The sequence below is a fragment of the Equus przewalskii genome, chromosome 13 (genome assembly GCF_037783145.1).
Source record: "Equus przewalskii isolate Varuska chromosome 13, EquPr2, whole genome shotgun sequence".
Taxonomy (NCBI): domain Eukaryota; kingdom Metazoa; phylum Chordata; class Mammalia; order Perissodactyla; family Equidae; genus Equus; species Equus przewalskii.
The window spans coordinates 62249524-62275667 of record NC_091843.1 but is presented as its reverse complement, the minus strand read 5'-3'; the positions used below and the strand labels follow the sequence as shown (position 1 = coordinate 62275667).

General features: G+C 36.8%; 1 protein-coding gene across 1 annotated transcript in view; it reads right to left on the bottom strand.

Moving 5' to 3' along the window:
* The window catches only part of FBXL17 (F-box and leucine rich repeat protein 17), a 464109-nt gene that overhangs the window by 62989 nt on the left and 374976 nt on the right, over positions 1 to 26144 (bottom strand). The gene's annotated exons all lie outside the window — the stretch shown is intronic.

Below are 26144 nucleotides of genomic sequence, written 5' to 3'. Positions count from 1 at the left end.
GGAAGGGACGAGGCCAGAGTCTAAACAGTGCTAGTGCACGAAAGGTGCTGGATAAATATTTGTTAAAGAATAAATGCCCTCTCATTTCAGGAAAGTAAAGACTGGATTACTCTGAAGTCCTATGGTGTGTTTACCTCAAGTACACTCAGCCTGTCCTTTCCTCTGGTGGCCTATGATGGCATTTTCATCTTACTCCTGGTCTTGCTCAATAGGCCCTTGTAACCAGGGAATGGGTGGGGGGTTTGAGCCATGAGAATGTGAGGATTTATTCAGCCTTTGAGTCCTCCTGTTTCTTGGCTGATTCACGTCATCTTAACTCCTGGGTACTTCCCAAATAGAGTTCCATAGCTGCCTGGCACACTGGCAAAGAGTGTCTGCTCCTGGTCATCCTCCCCACCTCTGTACCTAGTGCTCCCTTATCAGAAAATCCATGGTCAACAGCTCAGCATTCTACTCCTGAGAGGCTGCTTCTTTTCCAGATTTTTATATTATCGCTGCAGTGAAATAAGATGCTTTCTTTTTTTTAAGCTAGAAAGAGTTAAGATTTTCCCCTAAAACACTAAGGTACTTGATATGCTACATTTATTTTCAAGGACACAGGATTCTCAATATCCATTCTTTCATTGATTCATTCAACAAAAATTTATTGAGCGCCTACTCTGTGGGAAGCACTGCCCTTGACTCTGGGGTATAACAACGAGTAAGACAAATAAATTCTCTTCCTCCATGGCAGTAACATTCCAGTGGGACAAGTCAGACAAACATACAAACAAAGGAACAAGAACAAATAAGGAACACAAGATAGTGATGAGTGTGCTGAAAAAGTTAAAGAGAGGTGATAGAGATGAGCGGCCAGGAAGAAGGGCTACTTTAGAGGGAGGAACCACAGAAAGTTCCACCTGAGGAGGCGACATCTGAGCCCAGTGAGACTTGACTTTTGACAGAGTGATCCTTTGAGATCTCCGTTTGTAGCTTTCACTAGGAAATACCAAAAATATGGAGGCAGTACATAAAATATCTTTTTATTTGTCTGCATCTATGAGGTTTAGGTTCCACTAAAAGCTAAGCTTTATGGCAGAGAGCCACATACATTTCTAATTGGGTACAAGGAGTCTTATTAGAGAAATATTTATTACATGTAACTGGGTAAAATACTCCAGATGGCATCTGGGCATTTGCATAGAGCTTCATATCAAATTAAGAATCATTAATTAAGGTTTAGATTATTCAGAATAAGCTGGGTTGAAAAAAAGATAAATAAGTAGTCAGGCCAGTACTAGCCCCCTGTAAAACTTTCAAGTAGACAAAGTTTGGCCTTGAGGCTACTCTATTCTCCTTCTAAAATTCTCTTTTATCATATTCACCACCAATGTACCCGGAGTCTTCATACTTTACAGTTTAGCAATTCTGGACTTAACTAAGTAATTGAAAGGATCTGCCCTAAAAAAAATCTGAGGAACCCTCCTTTTAACCTAAAAGCAATTTCACCAGATGATCTGTGTTAAATTGAGTAAACCATCCATCACAAAATTCTTGAGACCAATTTAAGAATTCAACAAAATTTCTTGTGCCTAATAACATCCTTGCTCAGCTGCAGAGGCAAGCTAAGAAGATAATATGTGAAATAGAGCAATTCTGAAATCTTTGCATTTTCTGATTTGTGTTATGGTATAATACAATGAAAGAATTGCTTTTGACCCCGTCAAGTGGAACCTGAAGGACAAAGATTTTATCATTTCTTTTCCTAGAAAATTGATGTAAAGATTCAATTTACTTTGGAGTGTCCAAGTGCTTCTGCAACTGAGAAAAAAAAAGATTGATTTTTCATATAGAAGTTACGTAATTAAGTTCTAATTTGATAAAAGAGCTGATCAAAAAGAGGTGACCATTCTGAAATGTTCCTTGGTGCCAAACAATTACTTGTAATGCTTTTAGAAAGAAAAATTCTCAAGTATATTTCCTTTAAGTCAGGTGTAGTGTTTCCATACCAACGTTCTCATCTTTATTTTTAAAAAAGAACTATAAATCCGAAGTTTGTATACCATTCTTATGTTTCTAGGCATTTTGAGCTTGCCACATGAAGTCTTATGTTGTTGTTTCTGACTGAAGATCTATGTACCAAATGCTATCGGTGCCCTTCCATATCTCTTCAGTAATCACGGTTTCTGGAAAGGTCAACAGCTTCTTCCTGTTGCAAGCACCTGTGACTCTGCTGAGAACACTGTCTGGCCCCAGAGCATGCCTTTACCACACATGGTGCTGGGTGGAAATGCCACAGAATTAACTCCCCAGAAGCAGCCACTGGCCAATGACAGAAAGGCAATGGTTGACAAATACCCCAGTTTCTTTTCCCCTTGGGGAGACAACTCAGAAGCATACTCTATGTCATTTTCCAGAGACTCCCAATTGGGACTGAGCCCCAGTACCCACTGTAATAGTGTGTTTATTAATGTACCCTCTAATGGCTTTCTTTTCCTGCCCCCTTTCCATCTCTACCCACTTACCAGTGCTTCTTGGGATAACCTCCTGAATAAACTACTTGCATTCACATCTTTGCCACAGAGCCTACTCTCAGGAATTACAACCTAAAGTAACCTACATCTTAAACATGTAGAAACTACTAACGCTAAAGGATAGGTCTAGTGCAAGACTTTCTTTACATTTCTTACAACATCTTATGCAGTGCTTTGTACATAAAATGTGGCATTGATAATGACGATGAAAGCATCTAACATCGATTGAGCACATCCTCTATGTCATGCACTGTGCCAAACTTTATATCTTATTGACTCTCTCAACAGCCTTATGTGGTAGACACTATTGAAGGCATAGACTTTATTTGGTTTACCGTTAAGCCTCAGCTCCTACAATAGTACCTAAAGCATACCAGACACTCAGTAAATACCTGTTGCATAAACCCAATTTTACAAATGATGTAAGAGTGAATTAGAAAGGTAATTTGCTGATGGTTCTGCAGTTGTAAATGCCAGAGCTAACTCCAGAGTTCAAGCTCTTAACCCCACACTATACTAGAGTATGACCTAGACGAGGAAGAGGAGTGGGAGGTCCATGTAATGAATATTTATTTGCTCTGGGCTTGCAGAGAGATTAAGTAACATGCGGACTTGCTAACATCGTTGTCACACACACAAAAATCTGCATTACTTGCATCTTCATTTACTGATAATACTAGTCATACTTCTTCCTCACTGCATCTCCTGAGTAAGTAAATTCATGTGTCTGCCCTTGTGTAAGATAACAGTATTCCAATGCTTAATTTGGTGATTAATGTGTGTTGTGATCTCTGGCAAATGTCCTCCTTGTCTAATAGCTGTTTCTCAGGTCAAAAGTTAGGAAGGCAGAGTAACCAGTCTGCCTGAGCTAGGTGAAGAAATAAAGGTCTCTCTTTTATTATTATCATTATTATCACTAAAAAGATAATGATATGGACGGAAGCAGGTAGGGGGGTAGTAGTGGCAATACTTATTTTCTGCTTCAAAATAAATTAGGAACATTTAATATTCCTTTCTTTTTTGTTTTTTAAAGATCTTATTTTTCCTTTTTCTCCCCAAAGCCCCCCAGTACATAGTTGTATATTTTCAGTTGTGGGTCCTTCTAGTTGTGGTATGTGGGACGCCACCTCAGCATGGCTTGATGAGAGGTGCCATGTCCACACCCAGGATCCGAACCAGCGAAACCCTGGGCTGCCAAAGCGGAGGGTGCAAATTTAATCACTCGGCCACGCGGCCAGCCCCAGGAACATTTAATATTTCAAGAAAAAATTTTTTTCACTTGCTAATGGACATTTTTGAGCTATCTATACCTGACTTCTCCAGTAAGTTAATGATTTCACCAACCTATTAACTGGAAACCTATTTATTTTTTTGGACTACTGACTTGAATTTTGTTTAAAAACAAAGCACAATAAAATTACTGATTAATCATGTAAAGAAAGCAAAACAATAAATGATGCATCTAAAAACAATAATTGTAAATTGCATAGGTGAATGAGTAAAAAAAAATGCTAAACTTAAAGTCATCTATAGAACAGGTCTCAGTGGTTATTAAAATGATGCCCCTAAAATCCTACGCCTCAATAAAAACGCTAAATAGAAAAATTAATACTAAATCAATTTCTCTTCAAATATTTAAAATGTTAAAGGTTAATCTATTTTGGCAAAGTAGCCATGACAGAGCGACATGTTGTAAATAATAAACAGCTTCTAATAATAAAAACTGTCACTACATTACATAATAGCAATATTTAAATAATGGCTCAGAGCCACATTGCATGCTGCAGGCAATTAGCCTTAAGAGGAGAAAATGCAACAGTAACTCCTACTCCAGAGTTAAGTTACCCAAGATTTTGTAGAGGACTAAGCGAGTACTTAAGACTCTTTGGAAAGCTTTAAAGTCTTTGATTCTTGAGCATCCCATCTGCCCAACAGCTAAGAACAATCACTTCCTTTTATATAAAAGATCACGAGCCAAATGTGAAAACTGAAACATACAGAAAAGAATTTTTCCAGTTAATAAGCTCTCATAAGACTTTAACTATAAACTCATAATGATTCCCTAGTAAATAAAACCAGATATAAAAGAGCACATTATCTATCACAAGGTTATATTTTTCACTAACATAGTAATTTTCTTCTGAAGAAAAGGTTCTTCAATTTCAAAGACGTATTCTTTACCGGGAAAAAACCTATCAATTTTTTTTAAAAAAATTTATGATGATAAATTGACACCCAACATAACCAGCCCTTTTTCTTGACACATGCTGATTGGTATTCTACACATATTCCAAGAAGTTAAGGAGCATGAATGAAGAGGTTGCACATGGCTTTTTTTCATATCATGTTAGCAACTACTCTTTTAAATTCACCTGTTCTTATAACTGACCTCATCTGGCATTTAGACATTAAATATCCAAACAGTTTAAGGATGGAAATGATATTATAAAATGATTAATTTCTTACCATCCATCTACAGAGCCTTTAAAAATATTATGGCTACCCTGTAAAAGAAAAGAGGTTCTTGGATAGTTCCTCTCAACCATAACAAAGGAAATTCTAAATAATAATTACTATGAGAAAGTACGATTGCTCTTTGAGCACTGGTATAGGAAACGTGGGTATAGCTTCAAATCTGGTAAGGAGAAGCAGCATATAGAAACACATAAAGAGAAGACAGGGCTCTAGGGGCTTGCTCAAGCTCTAAGGAAAGCTTTTCTCTAAGATTAAAAAGGCAGAGGGGGAAAAAAAGCCTTTGACTAGCTTTGCAGGAAAATACATATACAGTAGCAATCCATCACACCCTTAGTTGTGAAACATTTATTCTTTTAAACCTTTATTTACTTAAAAGAGTTTGGCTGTAGGATTCATTCTAAGAGACAAAAAGCTACTTTGATTTTTTAAAAAGTCAGCAAAGATGACCTCCCCAAAAGACTCGCTGGGTATTCCTTTCGAAGAGGCTACATTGCATTTAGAAATATTACATTTTAATTTTACATACAGAAACTCTGCAATTACTGCTACTTCTAAATGATCTTATAGGCTCAGATTTGAGGGAGGCATGTAAGTTGCATTTAGTTCACTGATCAATAGCTTCGAAATTTTATTTTATGGAAAGGACAGAGTCTGAAGAGAAAGAAGTAGTGGCTTTAACAAGATTAACACCTAACATACGACTCCTATAAGAGCAAAACGCATGTATCCCTAATCTTCCGAGGAAGGTTTTTTCATCTGTTATTCTGCTGTGGGCCTGCCTTCAATTGTGCAGTCGTCACTGTAAGTGCATGCAGCCGTTCGTAGAAAACATGCTCTTAAAACAGAAGTTATACATTTCCTAATTACCTCCCTGGAAGGAGAATTTCTTGCTAAAGCAGAATTTTTTTTTTTTTTTCCAAACGTACACTGACCCCAGAAAAAAGAAAACAATCTCCTTGCGCAAGAGTGAATAATCTCAGGCTCTCCATCTCGTGTGCTGCCATTTTACCATTTACCTTCCTTTACATAGTTCAGTAGAGGGGAAATAACACAAGGCAATGAAAGGTGAAATCTCTCTCCACCTCAAAGGAACTTGCCATATTGGTGGTGAAAAGAAACTCACTGTCAATATTGAAAACTGTGAAGACTAAACAGACACAATAGGAAAGTCTTCAGAGAAGAATTCATTTCTAAATGGCTTGTCCTTTTATTTCCTTGGGGGTAGGGAGGAGGATATGGAGTCCAGTGCTTTTGAAAGCCTAAATCTAATTATTCTGTGGCTTCCGATTTTTCCTGATGCTTCTTTTCCTACTCTAGTCTAATTACTTAAAATGAGGCACATTTGTTTGGCATTATTAAATCTGATATATTAACCTAAATGCTCTAAAATTACTTTTACTACTACTTAGTGGGAAAACATATTAAATTATTATAAAAACAATATTTGACTATAATAGGGTAAATAAGTGTATGCTATGCGAGTAAAATTGAAAATATTTTAAATATACATATATTTTCTAAGTTTTAGAGTTTCTAAATGCTTTAGCAAATTTTCTTGGATTTTACTCTCAATCTAAAACGTTGATTTTTTTCTACTGAAAATATGAGCATGGTATAAAAGGCAAAAATAGGAGTTGGAATGAGATACCTCTGAAATGTAATGGTTCCAAGAAACATTTGCTGATATAATTAGAGGACCCCATAATGCTTACAGATCTTTGTGGGAGGAGTTAAACAGAAAGGCTGTAGGATAGTGACTTGTTCTGTCTCCTCCCCCATCTGGGTATACAAAGGCAAAATGTTTGTGCGATGATCACTCCAAAGAAGACAAAGTCTAGGGTGGAGAAGGGATGAGAGTGAGCAGCTGTGAACTTTATATTCCATATTTCCCTACATTTCTACACCTATAAAGTCAGGACATATATATGAAAATAATGCTTTAACAACTTCATGTAAATTCCATAAGAAAATCCAATCAATCAGCAAAGTCTGTTTATTCTACTCTCAAAATACACCTTGAATCGTTCACTTTTGTCTGTCTCCATGGCCACCATCATCTCTCCTTGGACCATAGCAATAGTCCTCTAACTAGTAATCTCCCTGCAACTCCGCATCCATTCTGTATACAGTAGCCAAAGTAAATTTTTTAAACAGTATTTCTGATCACATTTCTCTGCATAATACTCTTCAATGGCTTCCCACTGTATTTAGAATAAAAGCCAAGCGCACTGTCACTGCCTACGTAGGACAGCCCACCTATCTATCTGACTTCTTCTTTGCATTCTCCCTGTCATTCAGGTTGTGTTGGTCTTCCATCAGTTCCTTCACCTCACCAAACTGTCTCCCTCTGCAGGGCCTTGGTGCCTGTGGTTTCCTCAGTTTCTTTACCCAACTCTTCTTGTGCCTGGCTCCTTCTCATCATTCAGGTTGGGGCTTAGATATTTCCTTCTAAGAGTAGGCTTCTCTGATAATTCTATGTGAAGTTGGACCCCCACCCTGTTCTTTTCCATCACAGAATCTTGTAAATTCCCTTAAGCACTATTTTATTACTTGGTTTGTTCATATTTTTATGGACTACTCTCCAACCAGTATACAAACACCAAGAGGTAGAAGTGATTCTCCGCGCTTATTCTAGGCTGCAGCCTTGGCGCCTGAGACAGTGCCTGGCACTCTCACTCAATAAGCATTTGTTAAATGAATAAACAAAAAGAAAGAAGTGAGGTAAATAGCAGATCTAGCAGTATCCTAAAGTTCTTTGATATTTCACTTCACCATGTTACCTATTTACATACAATTATGACCTACAGTACAAACTGTTTCTGCATGCTTACCTCTGAAAGATGACTGATTTATAAGAATTAGTACCTTATTAATAAATATTTGAAAGCTATATATATTTTTAACGTTTTATTTATACTAGTTTGTCAATATTTTATACCTTGACGTTTTCTATTGACTATTCAAGCATTAAATTTTGGAATTTAGCTCTATTTATCATTTTGTAGTTCTGGGTTAAAAGTAAGTAAGGACATTTTCCCTTGGGGCTATGTACACAGCCTTTGTAGACTACTGCTTTTGGTTGAGCTGAGCAGTTGATCGAAACGAGCAGAACAGAAAAATCCAACTGATGGGTACTTCCGAGACTCTGCCAGTTGCACATCTAAACAGACCAGGTGGTAGTGTTGGCATCAAGTAGAGCCACTTGGTTTTATTATTTTTGATATGAAATGTGTAAGAAGCCAAGACCTCTTTAGCATTTTTGAGCTATTAATGTTACAGAGAATCTTTCTAAACAGGTATCTTTCTCCTTGTAAACATGACTTCATTCTGACATATCTAGTTCAAAACAGACAGAATCTCTAGAACAATATGTTTAATTTCTATTAAAATTTAAAGGTACCTAAGGCATGAAATTTTAGATAAATATTTATCCATGTGTTTCATTCCATGTGAGAGGTCACATGTTTACATTTTACATTCATTAGAAACATAAATTTAAAGTATTTATCAATGCCAATTCTATTAGAATAATTATCAGTTGGTATTAAACATTTCTTTCTGTATCTGTCTTCTGGTTATATAGGTGCCTCTCAAATTAATGAGCCTCAGAATCACTGGATAACTTTAAAAAGTACAGATCCTGGATCCTACCTGCCCATTAAGATTGAGTTGGTCTGGGGTAGGGTCCAGGAATCTGCATTTTTAACAAATCTTGCAGGTGATTTGGATGCTGATGGAAACAGGTACAAATGCTGAAAGACATTGGTCTAGTCTTTTCTTCTTGGCAGAAGGATTTTTATCTAGCACTTCTCAATGTCTCCTTTAGCACTTTGCACATTACCTGGCATCTTGTAGGCATCAATAAATTTTCATGGAATGAACTGTTCATGAGAATAGAAAGCCTATTTTATGACTTTATGAAACGTCTAATGGAATATTCTTATTAGTATAATACATCTTTTGAATAGTAATATTAGCCAATACTAGTTTTTTTTTAAAAAAAGGACTACATTTAAGGAATATATTTTTGTTTAAAACTTTCTATGAATACAATGAAATTGGATATTTTAATGACTGCCATGTGGTTAGCAGGAGGTGGAATTACTGTGAAGAATAAGAAAGTGCTTTTTACTACTTGATCTGTTTCATGCAATTCCATTAAATGGTTTGAAATAAAGTGCTGACTGTTGTCTACTGAACTCTCAACCCCAAATATACTTAGTAAAACAAATTTGATTTGTTTTAAAAGCATTATTGTATCTCAAACCATTGAACTAAGACACTTTTTTTCTTTTTTTCTCCTTTAGCATATGGTGAAAAGATTTTTAAGAATTAAAGTTAATCTTAAAATACTCAAATTGAACATGATTTATTTCAAAATAAGATATATCTGTTAAAATAATTTAAAGAAAAACTGGAAAGAATAGCAGACGGGGAAAAAACCCCATAAACTATCTCTAAAACAGTGTTTAGAATCCAAATTACTTCTATGCCTGAAAAATCTACCACCACCAAAAGCAAAGAACCTGCTAAGGAATATACAGAATGTCTAGTTCAATGTTGATTGTGGATATAAACTAGGAATTCTTTGGTATAAGGTCATGGTTATTATGAAAGCTGAAAATGGAGATATAAATGGTTTGAAGAGGGAAAACTGAATGATATCAGGAGAGAGGAGGAGGCAGGAGCAAAGAAAGGCCAGGATTTAGAATCAGAAGATACAAGTTTGAGGTCCAACAATGTGACCTTGGCCATGTCACTTCAAAGAAGTCTCAGTTTTCTTATTTGAGATATGAAATGGAACTGAATTGACAGGCTTATTCTGAGGATATATTATAACCTGTGTTATGAGTGCCTTGTAAATGGCTGGCTGTTATTATTTGGATTACCATTACTAAGGCACAGAAATAGGATCAACAGGTAAAGAATGGGCTGGAACTTGGGAGATATCTACATTTGCTATTCTATCCAATTTTACCAGTCTGCTCAAAATTCACCCTCTCACTCCTCAACTCCATAAACACAGTCTAGGAAGATGCATCACAACTACTGACTTACCAACAGTAACAGTCATTTACATTACAGCTAAGACAATGTGACTTAACAACGCTTTCAAACACTCTTTACATCAAGTTTATGGAAACTCAAAAAAATGGAAAATCTAAATCCCTCTTGTCTTCCTAATTATTTCAAAAACATAAGGAATTTGTGGTAAGTATATAGACTTTAAACAACACCCTGTCCCCTGAATAGGGTTAAAATTTAGTCACTGAAATGTATCCAAACTCTATTTTCTTAGTTTTTCCCAATTTGCTTTTGATCCTGCTTGTGGGTTTTCATCTTTACTTGCTATTCCTCTTGCTGCAAAGAGTGATGTATGTTAAAAGCTGAAAATATGTGATTTATTCCAGGATACATCTCTCCCTAAGTGTCTGACTTTGACCATTAAATTTATTTTCATTTAAGGAACCATAAAAAAAAAAAGGTAAGGACTGAGGGACAGGAGGAAAGGATGTGAATTCATGCCCCACACAATCAGCTTCATAAAGGAAGCGGTCCGGACTCTTAAGGTGACATGAGCACTGTGGCTACTCTTGAACACAAGGAACCGTTACCATGCTACCACATAACATGGATTCAAGGAGTCTTGACGTATGGCCGGTCTTTTGACATCACAGGTGCTACATTGTGAGACCTGAAAAACTCTGTATCCCTTTGTGGTCTGTAAAATTCTTTTCTCTATAATTGACTCAGACTTTTTGCCTCTTTTACTTTCTATGACAAATCTAGGCTTTGGGAAAGGAATTATTTTCACTGTAGAATAATAATAATCTAAAAGTGAAGTTTGAGCAAAAATGCTACCTCAAATGACATATTTAACTACATATATTGCACTGCAGATTTCAAAAAGAACAATTCTAGTTAATCTTTTTTTGAATGTCATCCAATACATTAAATGAGCATTTTACACAAATTAAATCTTTTTCCTAATTTCAAAATAGTCGATATGACATGATATTATGATATTTAAAAAAACACTTTAAAATTATTATCCCTACATTAAAGTTATTGAAAATTCAGCTAAGTCTTAAACCTTTTTTGAAGCAGGATGACTTCACCAAAGGTGTGGGTGAAACTAGCTACATACCCCCAATGTTACAGGTCGTTTTCTCACTTTCTTTCCTATTTTGCTTTCTTAACTTCATTTTCTTCTCATTCTTTGACTACGCACTCTTCATTTTGCAGACTGGCTCTGGTTACCACATCGGAAACGTAGCCCCTAACGCCCTCATTGGAGGAGGCGGGGAAATCCCAGCCGTTGCTATGACCAAATTTCAGACAGGCGCCTGACCAGGAGTCTCAAGAACTGGAATCTCTTACTATGTATTGTATTTCCTATAAAAGTATGGGAATGCATTTTGAACTACTGCCCTATTTATACACATTTTATCACATACTTTAATGTACTTTCTAAAGTACATAAAGTCACATTAAAAAGGTAGGTGCCAAATGTTGGCCTAAAACATAGGACTCTCACGATTGGAAATAAAATGTGTTCTGAAAATGTGGACTTCGAGTCAGGTGGTCTGTGAAATGACTTGTTCTAAGGAGGTTATTGTCGTCTGTTTACAGAAAAGAATGGTCAGGAGATCAACAAGATGATGCCTTTTGTTTTATGGTACTTTGTACACACAAGATGCTGTTTAAATAAATAAAAAGTATTTTTATATACTATTTAAACGTCTAAGATTCAAAGTGTGCCTAGATTAGACTATTTGGTTGCTATGTGTGAATAGCAGCCTTCAAAAATCAAGGACTCTTAAGAATTGATTTGAAAGTAACTGCTGTCCTTTTTACACTGGCAGGAGACTATAGAAAAGGTACCTAAACATTACTGACTTGCCTTAGCTTTTGTATAAAAACCAAACCAAAGAAAACAAAACAATACTCTTGATTTTCAAAAAAGGCATACACACACATTTCTCTCTCTCTCTCTCTCTGTGTGTGTGTGTATATATATATATATATATATATATATATATATATCTACTTTATCTCAAAATATTCTGTAAAATCTTTTTTAAAAAGTGTCAGTGGTAACAGTGGTTAACACTTACCACAGTGATTGTTAGGAATCTTTAAGAAAGAAGGTGAATGTGCTTTCAAGTTTTGCCTTAAAAACACTGTATACTTTAGTACTCTAGAAGTAACAACAAAATAAAAGTACATCAAATAGAATTACACCACTCTTTTTCTTAGACACTTTTGCCAGACGTAAACGTGAGCTGGCATAAAGGGCCACTTCCCATTTACTAAGCCAAAGAAGAATGTTAGGTAACACATCTGAACAGAAATGCCAGCACCAGTTTGTCAAGTAAGTTCGTGAGACCTCATTCTACAGATCAGAATGAACAGGAGAAGTAGTAATGGAGGAGAAGCTAAGATTGTATCACCATAGCAACCTGCAAGGGTAGGGGAAGGCAGGCAACTGCATGCCACCTGCTAATCAATTAAGAGAGCTGTTTGCAAGCTCAAGAAATACCACAGAATCTGAGGGGGGCTGTGGATACTGCTATTGATGAGTCAAGTAACACATACAAACTTAATTGGTAATTCTCTTCTCAACTTATTACACTTAGTCATATTGTTAACACCTATATATTAATAATGGTGTAGTGTAGTTCATACCAGACACTTTGCTGTACGCCATCTGCTCCAAAGAAGTCTTATTTCTTTATGCTTTTACTATAAGTATGATAGCCATTAAAAAAAGGTTTGCAGTGACAAATTCCTTTTAGTTTACATTAAATTGCACTATTGGATGAGTGTGAAAGTGAACTTGATTTTTCAAATGCAGTATTTTATAATCTCTCATTAAGGCATCTTGTAGCTTCAATGTTTATATAACTGTCTATTTTACACTCTCAAATCTGTGCAAATTCTTCATAGCTTAAAAAGTCAAAGTATAAATTCTTTCCTAAGACTGATTTGTTTTGTGTGGCAACATATTCAACTTACTGTTGAGTAGGGTCAAAGAAGCTTGTAAGTCACTTAATTTACTATTTATTTCTTCTAAAACTATCCCCAGAGGCTGAGAATCCTCTCAAGTTTGCCACTTTTCTTTTGCCTTCTGGCTAACTATTCCTCCTCCCCTTGTGCACCTTCTACCTTGGCAGATCTAACAAGTATTCTTTTGTCCTACTTTTCTTGAATTCGAAACTATTGATGACTCTACATTAGAAGGATGACTGATGTGTTACACAAAGGCCCCTATGTAGGTGAAGTCTGGAGATGTGCTAAGCAGCCCATTATTTTTACAGTACAGTGATCTGCTTGTGGAATTTTCTGAAAACATTTACAAGGGACAAGACATCAGAGCCTCCATTCTTGTTTTATATTGACTTTTGACCTAACATTGGACTAGTAAATCCCATGTATAAATAGGAGGCTGGGTGGCAAGACCACTTTCCTAAATATTTATAATGGTAAACTCTCCAGGTTATAAATTATACAGAAATAATATGATCAACTTCACCCACCATGAACTTATCTTTAACACTTATTTTTGTATTATATTAAGCAGGCTAGCAGGAATTTAACTACAGTATAAAGAAACTCAAAGATGAACAAAAATTAGATTAAACAATTCACCACTGAAAATAACCATGGATAAGAAAAATGGCTGAGAAAAAACACAATGGCCAATGTTAGCACAGGAATATTTTTCTTAAATTGAAAAAAAAAGTCAAGATAAAACTTGGGTAACAAATAAATCCTACTGTTAAGCAAAAATTCCATATTCTCATGTATAAACACAAAAGGGTATGAATTAATCTATTGATAAAAAATATTATACAATGTATGTGAAACATCCACTAGTCATCTGAACATAAATAGGCTGAGATGCTCAGTCACCAATCAGTGAAGCAGGGATGCAAATCAGCCCCATCTTACTCAATCTACCATGTGCAGTGATTCGCGGAGAGCAGAATAAAGGGCTCAGAAGCCAGTGTTAGACTATGATTTTTGTCTTCTGGGAAACTCCACTTAACAGCTCTGGATATCATTAAAAGCCTGTGAGACAGTCATTCAAGGGTTGCTGCTGTAGGCTGATGTGGAAGCTTCAAAATGTACACACAGGAAGACAGCTCATGGTTATAGATCCTTTTACAGCATAAGTCCAGCGGCCAAATATTGAAAAACTTACTCTAACTTCTAACAGCACTTCTTGTTTGTCCCTCCTAATCATGAAATGGACTTTTATCATCATGCAATAATACCGTAAGCTCCTTGAAGGTAGAAACTGTGCCTCTACTTCTTTCTATCCTGTGGCACCTTGTGCATTTCTAGGCAAATGTCAGGTGTACCATAAATAGAGTTGAATTGAATTACAGCATGAGATCACATACTTGTCCCCATCAGCAGAACCCCACACCCCGCTCACTGGCAATATTGAGATTACAGGGGTCACTGGCAGCACTCTGCCTAATGGTGTGCTGACTGACAGAGTAGAAAATCAAATCAAGAAGGCCAGCATGACCTTTGAGTCAGGCAGACAGGGTGCACACTCACTGTAGCAACAAGGTCAAGATCAAAGTGACGAATGTCCAACCTTCTAGTACATGGCTAGAGACCTTAACTGACCACATCTGATTATCTGCGTAATTTCATCAGCATCACCTGGGAGTATTACTTCAGCTAGTAGTAAACAATGAGAGAGGAGCACAAATAACACAATCCCAGACTGCAGCAAATTTACCAGCTTGAAGAGATGCACTTGACAACAGGCTTCTTGGGGATTATGCAAGTCTACTGATTAGACATGAAAACAACTGCTTTATGGTGACCTGAAATGGGATTAACGTAAGCCGGATGAGCGTTAGAAATTCTTTAAAGAATCCAGTGAAGTACCATTCAAAATGATACAGCCAAGCTGTTAAAAAAAAAAAAAAACCTGGGAAAACAGAGAAGCTGAGATGAATCTGGTTATCAGTAATCAAGAAATGGGACAGTTCATACTGAGAAAAACTATGTGGGGAAAATATGATTCTAGGCATCAAAGTCACTAGTTTCTATGAATCTAGGGTGAAAAGGATTATTAGCCACTTGTCTGTCTTTTAGCCACGTCAGTCTTCACAAATGGTAGTTAGAACCAGTAGCATTATCTTTAAATACTAAGGACAAAAATAAATACACTGCATGTAAATATGTGTCTAAATAATTTTTACATTTAAAAATAACTTCACTTTCAGCTATTGAAAAGACCATTTAATTCTAAGAGAGAGAGTCAGTAAGTGACTAAGGCACTGCAATTTACATCTGCTTAGTAGTGATATATGTCTAATCTCCAGAGGGCTTCCAACCTGATTTTCTCCATATGTTACCCATATGTTGTATTACCATAAACATATCTTCTAGAAAACAGCCATATGTTTCACTTTTTTACCTGAATAATAGTGGCCCTTCTTTGGTCATTATCTCTTCTGTGGATTTTGAAATATTTATAGAAATTAAATATGAAAAGAATTACTTTAAAATCAGTTAAATATAATCCTAGTTATTCATAGTATTGCATTTATAGGACCTATACACTTTTTTTCTACAGCACTAAAATTCTCAAGCTTAAATATCAAGATAGTATTATTATTTACATTTAGGTCAAACAGAATTTAGCATGAATTTAACACATCATCCCAACCAAGGTTCCTAAACATGCTCTGGAAGTAGAGGATTTTCTCCTATTGATGAATGAGTCATAGATAATCATCATCAATCATCATCATCAACCTCATGATAGCAACAACAGTTTATAGTAACTGAGTATAGACAATCTCCCAGGTATTGTGCTATGGGACATAGTACATCATTTTTCACTTTACCTACAAGTAAAATGTAGGTAAAAATGTAATAATGATGTTTATAGCTACATTATTTTCAGATTGACTTCATTGTAGTTCTCGGTCATCACAACTGTGATTTTGCACATATGAGACCCTGACAGTCCTGGTGCTCCTAGGACATGCAACATGAGAAAGAGTAAATCAATGATCTGACTCTTTGTTTGCTTCCTCTATGTCTTCTTTCTCCATCTTCTTTCTTCTAGGCTTCCAACTACCAGAACCTCTACAGACTCAGACTACGGATCAGGAAGGGCTACGCTGGTCTGCTTTCAACAAATGTCTCTCGGTAGATGGATGACTGTGGCCATAGAGTACACAATTTTTTACTTCAGGCTGCTTTAGAGTAGGAAATTCAGAGTCAGTCTTTACCCTTGGTGGATTCTCATTATTTCATGTCAGATTTTGGGGTGAGGATCACCCTGTTTCCAGTATTTCCTATTTCCAATCATGTAAAATTCTATAGAATAATTCTGTTCATAAACAATCTCAATTATTCCACTCTCTTGCTATAACACATCCTTTCAAAATCTAGGATCCTCTGATTGTCTTTCAAAATCTTCTACAACTGATTCCATATAGTTCTGTGTCTCCTTTCTCAAGGCTAGCCGATAAGGCCTTGGAAGAGGAGGGCAGGAGGCCTCAACCAACCTAGACTAGGCTGAGGCAACCTTCAGTGACCATGTTTCACCTGTTTCATGCTTATCTCTATCATAGGAAATAATTATAGTTACATCCAGATGGAAACCAATTAGGAGGTAAGAACAGCAGTGAACATTTATTTAATGCTTACCATGCATTAGGTACTATACTAGCCACCGTACGAATAGTATCTCATTCAATTCTTATAAGCCTAGGAAATGGTATTATTCCCACTTAATGGATAATGAAATCAAGGTTTAGAAACATTAAATAACTTGCTCAAGGTTACAAAGCTAGTAAGTGGCAGAGGTGTCATATGAACCCAGGCAGTCTGATCCAGAACCCACACTACTGGCTCCCCATAAAATGAATGCTTACAATGAATTTCATTAATTCATATGTTGAGTACTCACTATTTTTTAGACACTGTATAATAATACAAAGAATAGTAAGACACGGGCCCAACCCTCAAGTAACTTAGTGTTTTGGAGGAGGGGGACATATACATAGTAGTAAGTGAGTTAACTGAGGACATGCAAGGTGATAAGGATGCACGGTGCAGAGAGGAGTGAACATTGCCTGACAGAACCAAGGAAGTCTTGCTAAGTAAGGGTGCTATTGTAAGAGGCATCCTTAAAAATGGAAAGACTTTAGTGGGCAAGGATAGGGTCTCTTCTCCAATATATTTGCTAACACATGGAGATGAGAGGTAGGTCTTCCTGATGGGAGTATTACTGTGGTAATCATTTCACAATATATGTAAGTGAAATCCTTCTTTATACACTTTAACACTTTATACAGTGTTGCATGTCAATTATATCTCAATAAAACTGGGAAAAAAATGGAGTAGTTGGAGGGTGTATACAGCTTGAGTTTATCTGGACAAATGATGGAGTCATATCAGAAGGATCTTAACTGCTAAGGAGTTAGGCTGGGGAAAAAATGGAGTAGTTGGAGGGTGTATACAGCAGACCAGCTTGAGTGTATCTGGACAAATACTGGAGTCATACCAGAAGGATCTTAACTGCTAAGGAGTTAGGTTGTTTTCTGTTGACAAAGGTTTTTAAAGTGTGGAGGCACACAATTGGATTTGCATTTTAAAAGGCAGGGGTTCTCAAACCTGGCTGCACATTAGAATCATCAGGGGATCTTTTAAAGAAATATTGGAGCACCGACCCCACTCCCAGAGAATCAAATTCAATTAATCTAAGGGAGGACCTGGGCATCAGTATTTTTAAAAGCTCCCTAGGTGATTCAAATATGCAGCCTAGGCTGAGAACCACAGCTTCTCAGCTTCTAGTGTCTAATTTATGCAATTAAAAATATACTTTTATTAAAGATTTGCCATCCAAATAGCAAAACATAACCACCAATTAAAAAAATTTCACCTAAGATATGATTCTAAACGTCTCAAACAAAATTATTTCTAAGTCAAGTGAAAATTAAAAAACAAAACACTTTTGCTTGTGATTTCATGCTAAAGGAAAGAGTCTGCTGGCAAGATGTGTACCAGAAAGCTGAGGGGTTAATTTACAGCGCTAGATGATGAAACAGTGTGGAAAAGCCATGACATTTAAAGGGGTAAAAAGAAAATCAACCACTCATGTTAAAATCTCTCTTTTCCTAAAGTTCCATGATTCTCTATCAATGCATCTTGGGTGACAACAGTTAAAAATCAATTGTATCTTTACATTATTCTACAGAATCATGGCTAAAGTCTGCCACGGCGACTGCAGAACTCTCTCAGTTGAGTTACATAATGGAAGTATCTGCAACGGTGAAAGTTATTCCAGCTCTTGGGTAGAATGACGGATGCTCCACAGCTTCTTCGGATGTGAAGCCACTAGGGACCTGGCTGCAAGCATGTATTTTTATAGACACCTCAGCTAATGTAAAAGTCCTAATGCAAACTTTAGTGCTTGGGCACATTAAATAGGTTTGGGATGTTTCCCCAGAGAGTTTCAGTTCCATTAACACAAGACTTGGTGGCTGAGAATGGATATAATCCTGATCCCATGTTAGAGATATAGACAGACAAACTCTTGAACTGTCTCAAGCTAGCACTCACATTTCAAAAGATAAGAAGAACCTTTCAGCATCACGAGGACTAAAGAATTCAAGTGGAACCTAACTCAGCTTCTTACACATCTCCCTTCCCCCACGAGAGCTCAAGTGGCAGAATAAAGTTAAATTATTTCAGCTGTTAGAAGAGAAGCAGACAGAATTTGTGGGCTTCATTCAGTGATTGTCATGACTGAAAGTTCTGTTATTGAACTAATGGCCCTTGGCCCTTGGAGGTTCTGACTGTTGGCTCTTAAATGGCTAAGACTTGCAGCTGCATGTGAAAATGTCTGCTGCCAACTCAAAGGTCCCATCAAAGTAAGTATCCATGGAAGGCAACTGTGCACAGATGTTCCTATGTGGAACTTTTACTCCTTGGCACAGGACTGAAGTCTGGATTAGGCAACACCAGCAAATCTACTGAGTTCTACGACTGTCCTCAGAGTACCTAACACTCCCTCACTGGGCCCTTCGTCACCATCATCATCCCTAAAATCATGTGAGGTGGACTCTAAAGGAAAAAACAAGACTTTGTCCCCTTGGAGAGTTGAGAGAAGAGGTGGAGGGGTCTCCATGGACATTCAAAGGTTCCCAGAGGCAGGTCCCACAGCCATTTTTCCCTTACCACCAGCCTCCCCACCCCCTCCATTCCAGACCACCACCAACTTTGCCAAGTATACTTCTGCAACATCTCCTCAGTCATCTCTTTCTTTCCATCCCTACTTTCACAGTCTTCATTTGGAATCTCATTTTTCTTTACCCAATCCAGTCCAATCATTCTAGTTATCTTCCTGTCTCCAATATATCTTCTCAATCTGTCCTCTACTCCAGTGGTCAGTAAACTATGGCCAAGGGCTAAATTCTGTCTGCTGCCTGCTTCTGTATATAAAATTTAATCAGAACATAGCCACACCCATTTATTTACGTATCATCTATGACTGCTTTCATGCTACAATGGTGAAAGAGACTGTATGGCCCAAAAAACCTAAATTATTTACAATTCAGACCTTTATAGAAAAAGTTTGCCAGCCACACTATTGCCAGGATGATTTTGATCAAAAGCATAAACCTGACATACTGCGTCCATGCTTAAAAGACTTTTGTGGCTACATTTGGTGGTGAGGGACCAAACTGCAGTTGCCAAATATATTACTTCTGACCACACTAAATAAACTCCTGATCTTGAAGGTGACTTGCTATTAATGCCAACTTTGTCCTTCTGTGCCCATGCTGGGTGTTTTGTATATCATGCCCTTCATCTGAAGAATTTCTATTCATCCGCCCAGGTTCAGTTCAAATATCATCTCTACCATGTAGCCTTCCTTGATTCCTCCTGATGGTCAGATCTTCCATACACACTTTCTTTATTTCCACAGTACTTCATATATTTTTCTTATTTTACATTTATCACTCAGTATTTTATTCATTCATCTATCTACAGATCTAATTGCTTTGCTTAGCCATAAGGAACTGGCTTAAATATACCAGGATTAAATTTCCAAATGAACATAATGGAGATTCTATGCTCTTATTTATATTGAGGATACTATTATTTCAAAATAGTGTGAAAATTTCTCCTAGATGTCTGCCTTTAGCACTACTTTATGCTGATGCAAGAAAAGTAGTCTTAACAGTTTGCAGTTACATTTCATGTTAAGTTAAATAAAAAATCACTCTCTAGCTTTATCACCAAGCTTATTCTGAAGGAGTTTTAATCCTTCCCCAAAATTAAATCTTCCCTTAAAGGAAAAAATTTTCCAATGATGGTAAGTGTTAAGTAATTTACAGTAGGCTTTGAATGTAATTTTAAAAAGAGGAATTTCAAAAGTATTTTGAGCAATGGCAGCCATCTTAAAATAAATACTTTTGCTATGTTATTAACTTTGATGGGAATGCTACCTGGTCCAGAATGTATTTGTTGTTTAATTAATTAAATGACATTGTGTAAAGGATGGAATGCTCAATAAATGGTCAACCACATTTTTATTTATTTATTTATTTATTTATTTTTTGAGGAAGATTAGCCCTGAGCTAACTACTGCCAGTCCTCCTCTTTTTGTTGAGGAAGACTGGCCCTGAGCTAACATCCATGCCCATCTTCCCCTACTTTATATGTGGGACGCCTACCACAGCATGGCGTGCTAAGCGGCACCATGTCTGCACCCGGGATCCGAACTGGCGGACCCCGGGCCACCGAGAAACAGAACATGTGCATTTAACCGCTGTGCCACCGAGCTGGCCCCAATTAACCACATTTTTAAAAAGTTGGATTCAGATGTATAACAGATCTAAGTTTAAAAAACAAACAAACTTTTAGGAGAAAACAATCTTTATAAATTTTGGATAGAGAAGGCCTCTAAAAGGCAAAATAGAAGGAACAAAAGATAATAAATTAAATTATATTAAAATGAAAACCTTGCTCATGAAGATACCATAAAGTAAAGTCAAGCCATGGATTTGGAGAAGATATTTGCAAAGCATATAACTGTCAATAGACTAATATCCAGACTGTCTAAGAATGACTAAATATCAGTAAGATAAAAGGGAACTCCTAAACAGGAAAAAACAAAAAAGATATAAATAGGTAATCCAAAATTTGAAGGTCTAGTAACATACCTGAAAATTCTCTACATCATGAGAAATCAAGCAGATACAAATTAAAACCATAATGAGATACTATTTCACAGCAATCAGATTGGCAAAGATTGAAAAGTCTGCAACACCAAGTGTTGGCAGGGATGTTGAGCAATGAGAAAGCTTATACCTGATGGTGGGATTGTAAATTAGCACAGCTTTGCAGAGCAAACTGGCAATATCTAGGAAAGTTGAAGATGCACTCCTACATTTATTCTTAGATTTGAAGAGATATATATCATTCAAGCACAGTTTGTAACAGAAAAGAGAAAAACCACCTAAATGTTCTTCAATCGGAGAATGGAAACTTAAGTAGGGATTATTGATAGAATGCTAAAAATGAATGAATTAGGACACATACACCAACATGGATAAGTCTCAAAAGCATAATGGTAAACAACAACAAAAAAAGCAAGAAGCAGAAAATGTGTATAGTAAGATACCATTTATACAAAATTTTAAAACCTGCAAAGGAATGATCTATATTGTTCAGAGATTATATATAAACAAAGCAAAAGTATACAGGTGTGTGTGGGAACAATAAATACCAAAATCAGGAGAGTGGTTACTTTTGCAGGGGAAAGACAGGAATGCAATTAGGAACTTTAACTGTATCTGTAATCATTTGTTTTTTAAGCAAAGGTATACTAATGTTTGTATACTATTATCTATGCTTTTCTAAATATCTGGAATTTTCACAATTTAAAAAGTCAATCACTTAGAAGATAATTCTTTTTGATGGAAGTTGCCATAACATGTACCTCCAAAATGATAAATCTAACATCCAGATATATTCCAGTCCCTGGCAACAAACTGGTAAGATTTTAAACTATTCAGATAGTGTTACCAGTTCTAGAATTAGAAATTTACCTCAAAGTTTGGCCAGTCTAACCTTCTCCTGTTTACAAGTAAGGAACTGATAGGCATAACTCAATCACTCAGTACTGTCAGATTGGCCAGTGATGGGGTTAGGACAGCTGAGTCGATACCCTAGCTGCTGCAACCCCAGACACACTGTCATTAAATAGGGGTATTCTCAAGCACAATGTCCAACATTCTAGCATTGTTACTTTACCAATCTTAATCTTAAATCATAAATATACACAGTCATGCACCACACAACAACATTTCAGTCACTGGCAGATCACATATATGATGGTGGTCCCATAAGATTAGTACCTTACAGCTTAAGTGTGTAATAGGCTGTTCCATCTAGGTTTGTGTAAGTACACTTACGATGTTCAGACAGCAACAAAATCGCCTAATGACACACTTCCCAGAGCATATCCCTGTCACTGAGTAACACACGACTCTATCTTGAAATTTTGGTAAGGGACAGAAGACCCTGGAAACATTTTGGGGCTATTTGGAGCTATTTGAGATAGCTCTGTATTATGACAGTCCTTATAATTATTTATCAAATGAAAATAGTAAGGTGCAGAACAGTGTGTAAAATACAGCATCACTTTGTAAAAAATGAAAGGAAACAAGAATGTTGTATTTGTCTGATTTGCATATGCAGAAAAATGCCCATAAAGGGTAAATTAGAACACTGGTTAGCTGTTGGCAGGAATGGGTACTGGGCAGAGCAGGTGACAGAATTGGAAAGGTGACTTTTCACTATATACCTTCTTATAGCTCCTCTACTATGAAAGATACATTATTTTTCTCACTTCTCTCAATGAACTCCCATTCCAGCTTCTTATCAAGTCTATGTGACCTTTGTCATGGACTGATACAAAATGATGGCTGACGGTCAGGGCCTGACAGGTGGAGTACAATGACCATTACCTTGGCATTGCTATGGGCCCCAATTTCAAGGGCTCAGCTTCTTTTGTATGAAGACTTTAGTTTTAGCTCCCGAGTTGACATGCCTCATGCCTATTGCGTTCTACCTGTAGGCCTTAAGCTCTGGCACGTAACGTGACGCAGCACTTGCCTGGGCCATGAGGTTCTCAGGTTTCTTTTGGTGTCTGGAATACGCTTGCCAGTCCACTTGGCAACCTTCTCACACCTTGACCCCTAGCTCCTGGGTGCTTACTAGCTATCATTATCCTGACTTAGATTTGGCTAACCTTGACCCTGTGCTGCTGATTATCACTAGGGTATCAACTCTAAGCTCGTTTCCCCTCTTTCACTGATATATTTTTCTGTTATGATCCTTTTCATAAATCAAGTAGAAGCTACTTATTCCCTAACTTAGAATTTGGATTCTTCTCTTAAGATTCCTTTCTAAAGAGAAGGGTTCTAGAAGATAGCTTCAAGAAAAATGAAGGCAGTCGACAGAACCCTAGACTGAGAATTTAAGAATTTAAGGTTGGATAAAGAACAACTTCTCTGATCCTTAATTTCCTCAACTCTAAAATGAGTGGTTTAGAAGACATTATCTGCAAGGTTCCTAACAGAGCTAAAATTCCACGGCTCTCCTTTTTAAAAAAATTATCTTCTACCTCCTTCCACCTCTATTCCTTCTTCCACCTATTTCATTTCAAACACACTCTGAACAGAAGTGTTTAGACACAGTACCCATGATTTAATCTTATAGAAATATATCAGAGAAGACTAAAAAGCTTGGAAACAGAAAGGAACAAACGGAAATTATTCCCTGCCAACTTTCTTCATGGGAAAAAGGCATTTTCTTCTAGAGAAAAAAATCTGTTGAGGTACTACGGTTTTAAAAAAAATGGCTCCATTTTCTCATAAGGACATTGTTTTATATAATTTTTATATAATTGCCCTTAAGAAGAATATGAGGTAATAGAGAAGTAAACCCTTTGAAAGTAGTCTCTTATTTTAACTTTAATATACATCATCCATTCATTTAGTCATCCACTAAGATATTTTCTGATCACATAACCATGTAAGTCATTAGTTCTCTTTAACTCATTTGTATTTGTAATTATCACTCATCTTGTGGCTGAAACCAGAAACACGGGAGTCACCCGGAGTCCTCCTTTTCTTTGACCACAGATCCAACCAACTACCAAATCCTGACGACCCGACTTCAGAACAGACCTTGAACCATCCATTTCTCTGCTGCTCTTCTGCCAGCCCAGTCATTGTCTTACCTAAACTCTTTAAGAGCCTCGTGGTGGCCTCTTTGTACTCTGGCCATCCTCCAACCTCCTCTCCACAGAGCAGCCCTAGCACTCCTTTTAAACCCACAAACTTGGCTGTGCCACTCCCCAAGGAACACTCTTCAGTGTCATATCAATGGCTTTTGCATCAAATCTACACTCTTTCCCTAGCCTTCAAGGCATATAGCATTTGGTTCCTGTCTACCTTTCCATCATTAACTAGCCATGTGAGCTTGAGCAAGTTATAGGATCTCTCTTCACATTATAAATTTTATGCTATAAAATGCAGCTAAGAAGAACCTGCCTGTAAAGTGCTTGTGACAGTTCTTGGTACATAGCAAGTACTCAGTGAGTGTTAACTATGTGAATATTTTATAGCAGACAAAGACTCAGAGAATGTCCACTCTGTGTATAACTCTAAGCTAGGTACTTCTAAACACTAGTGAACCCTTTCTAATACTTCTCCCAACATACACCCTTTTCTGATTGCTATGTCAACAAGGGGATTACTACATTTAACTGAACTACATAAAGTCTTACACTCGGGTTACACAAAAAATGGCTTAGGGCATTTCATGTGAAAAGACCTTAAGGACTTTGGGCGAATGCAAGCAAGCAACTAAGAGAAAAGAGCACAGTGGTTTCCATATCACCTCCCTACCCCAATGCACACACAGAAAAAACTAAAGAAATCTTAGATCATGATACTATTTTTACCTAAAATAAGAGAAGTCACATGTTGCACTGGTCAGATAGTATTTGGTTTTATTCAAGTCAGCGTATTCTAACAGCAACATTAACATGTCAATTAAGGGACAAATTTAGGACAAGTAGGAAGGTAAGGGGCCTGTGAAGAATGTTACATACGACATAGTTAAGGGAATTGGGGTAATTAGCCTTGGGAAGAAAAGACCTGGAAGACGCGATGGACAAGATATTTCAAATAGTTGAAAAATCTTTTTATAGAAAACACATTATATATGTCCTAATGACCAGAGCTGGACCCAAAGTATGGAAGTTACAAGGAAGAAGACTCCAATTCTCATTATTAGAAATATGCAAAAATGGGAGGAAAAACACTTAGGAGAGTAGCAAATGGCTCTTCATAGGAAAAGTTTTAAGTACAGGCTGAATGATCATCTTCTAAGAACCATGTGGAAGGAATTTCCTTTTTGGATAAGAGCGAGGGACTAGATAATAACAGCTAACATTTACTAAGCACTTAATAATGTGCTAAGAGTTTTACAAAAACTCTTAGAGATAGGTGCTACCATTTTGCTGATGAGGAAATTGACATAGGTTGTGACTTGTCTACAGTCCAACAAGAAATAGCTGAAACAGGAGTCAAATCAAGGCTGCTTGACTCCAGAATTTGGACTCTCAGTCTCCATGATACACAACTTCTAAACCAGCGATTTCAGAATGTTTCCCACCTCTAATTTCCATGTTTCTATTTTTCACAACTTTCTGCAGTTACTTGTTAATTGGCATCCCATATGCCTGTAAATTTGTGTTAATAAGATTTGTTAGAAAAGAAAGTTTTTCTGGAATAGATGAATGCATACCATTTCCCGGAGATGTACCAGAATTCGTATGTAATGAGAGAGTTGTAGCAGAAGAGGAACATTAGTCTATGCAAACCTTCCAAGAAAAAGAAGTCTCTGTAACCAAAAAGGACCCTACAAGAAATTCCTCTGCTCATTCAGAAAGAGAATTTCTGAGACAATTTTAGATATACAATCATTTTAAATATGCAATACTTAACAAAGAGATATAAGAGAGAAAAATCAAAAGGTATAGCAACCTTTACAAGTATCTTCTTCTTGCCATTAGATTACAGAAGG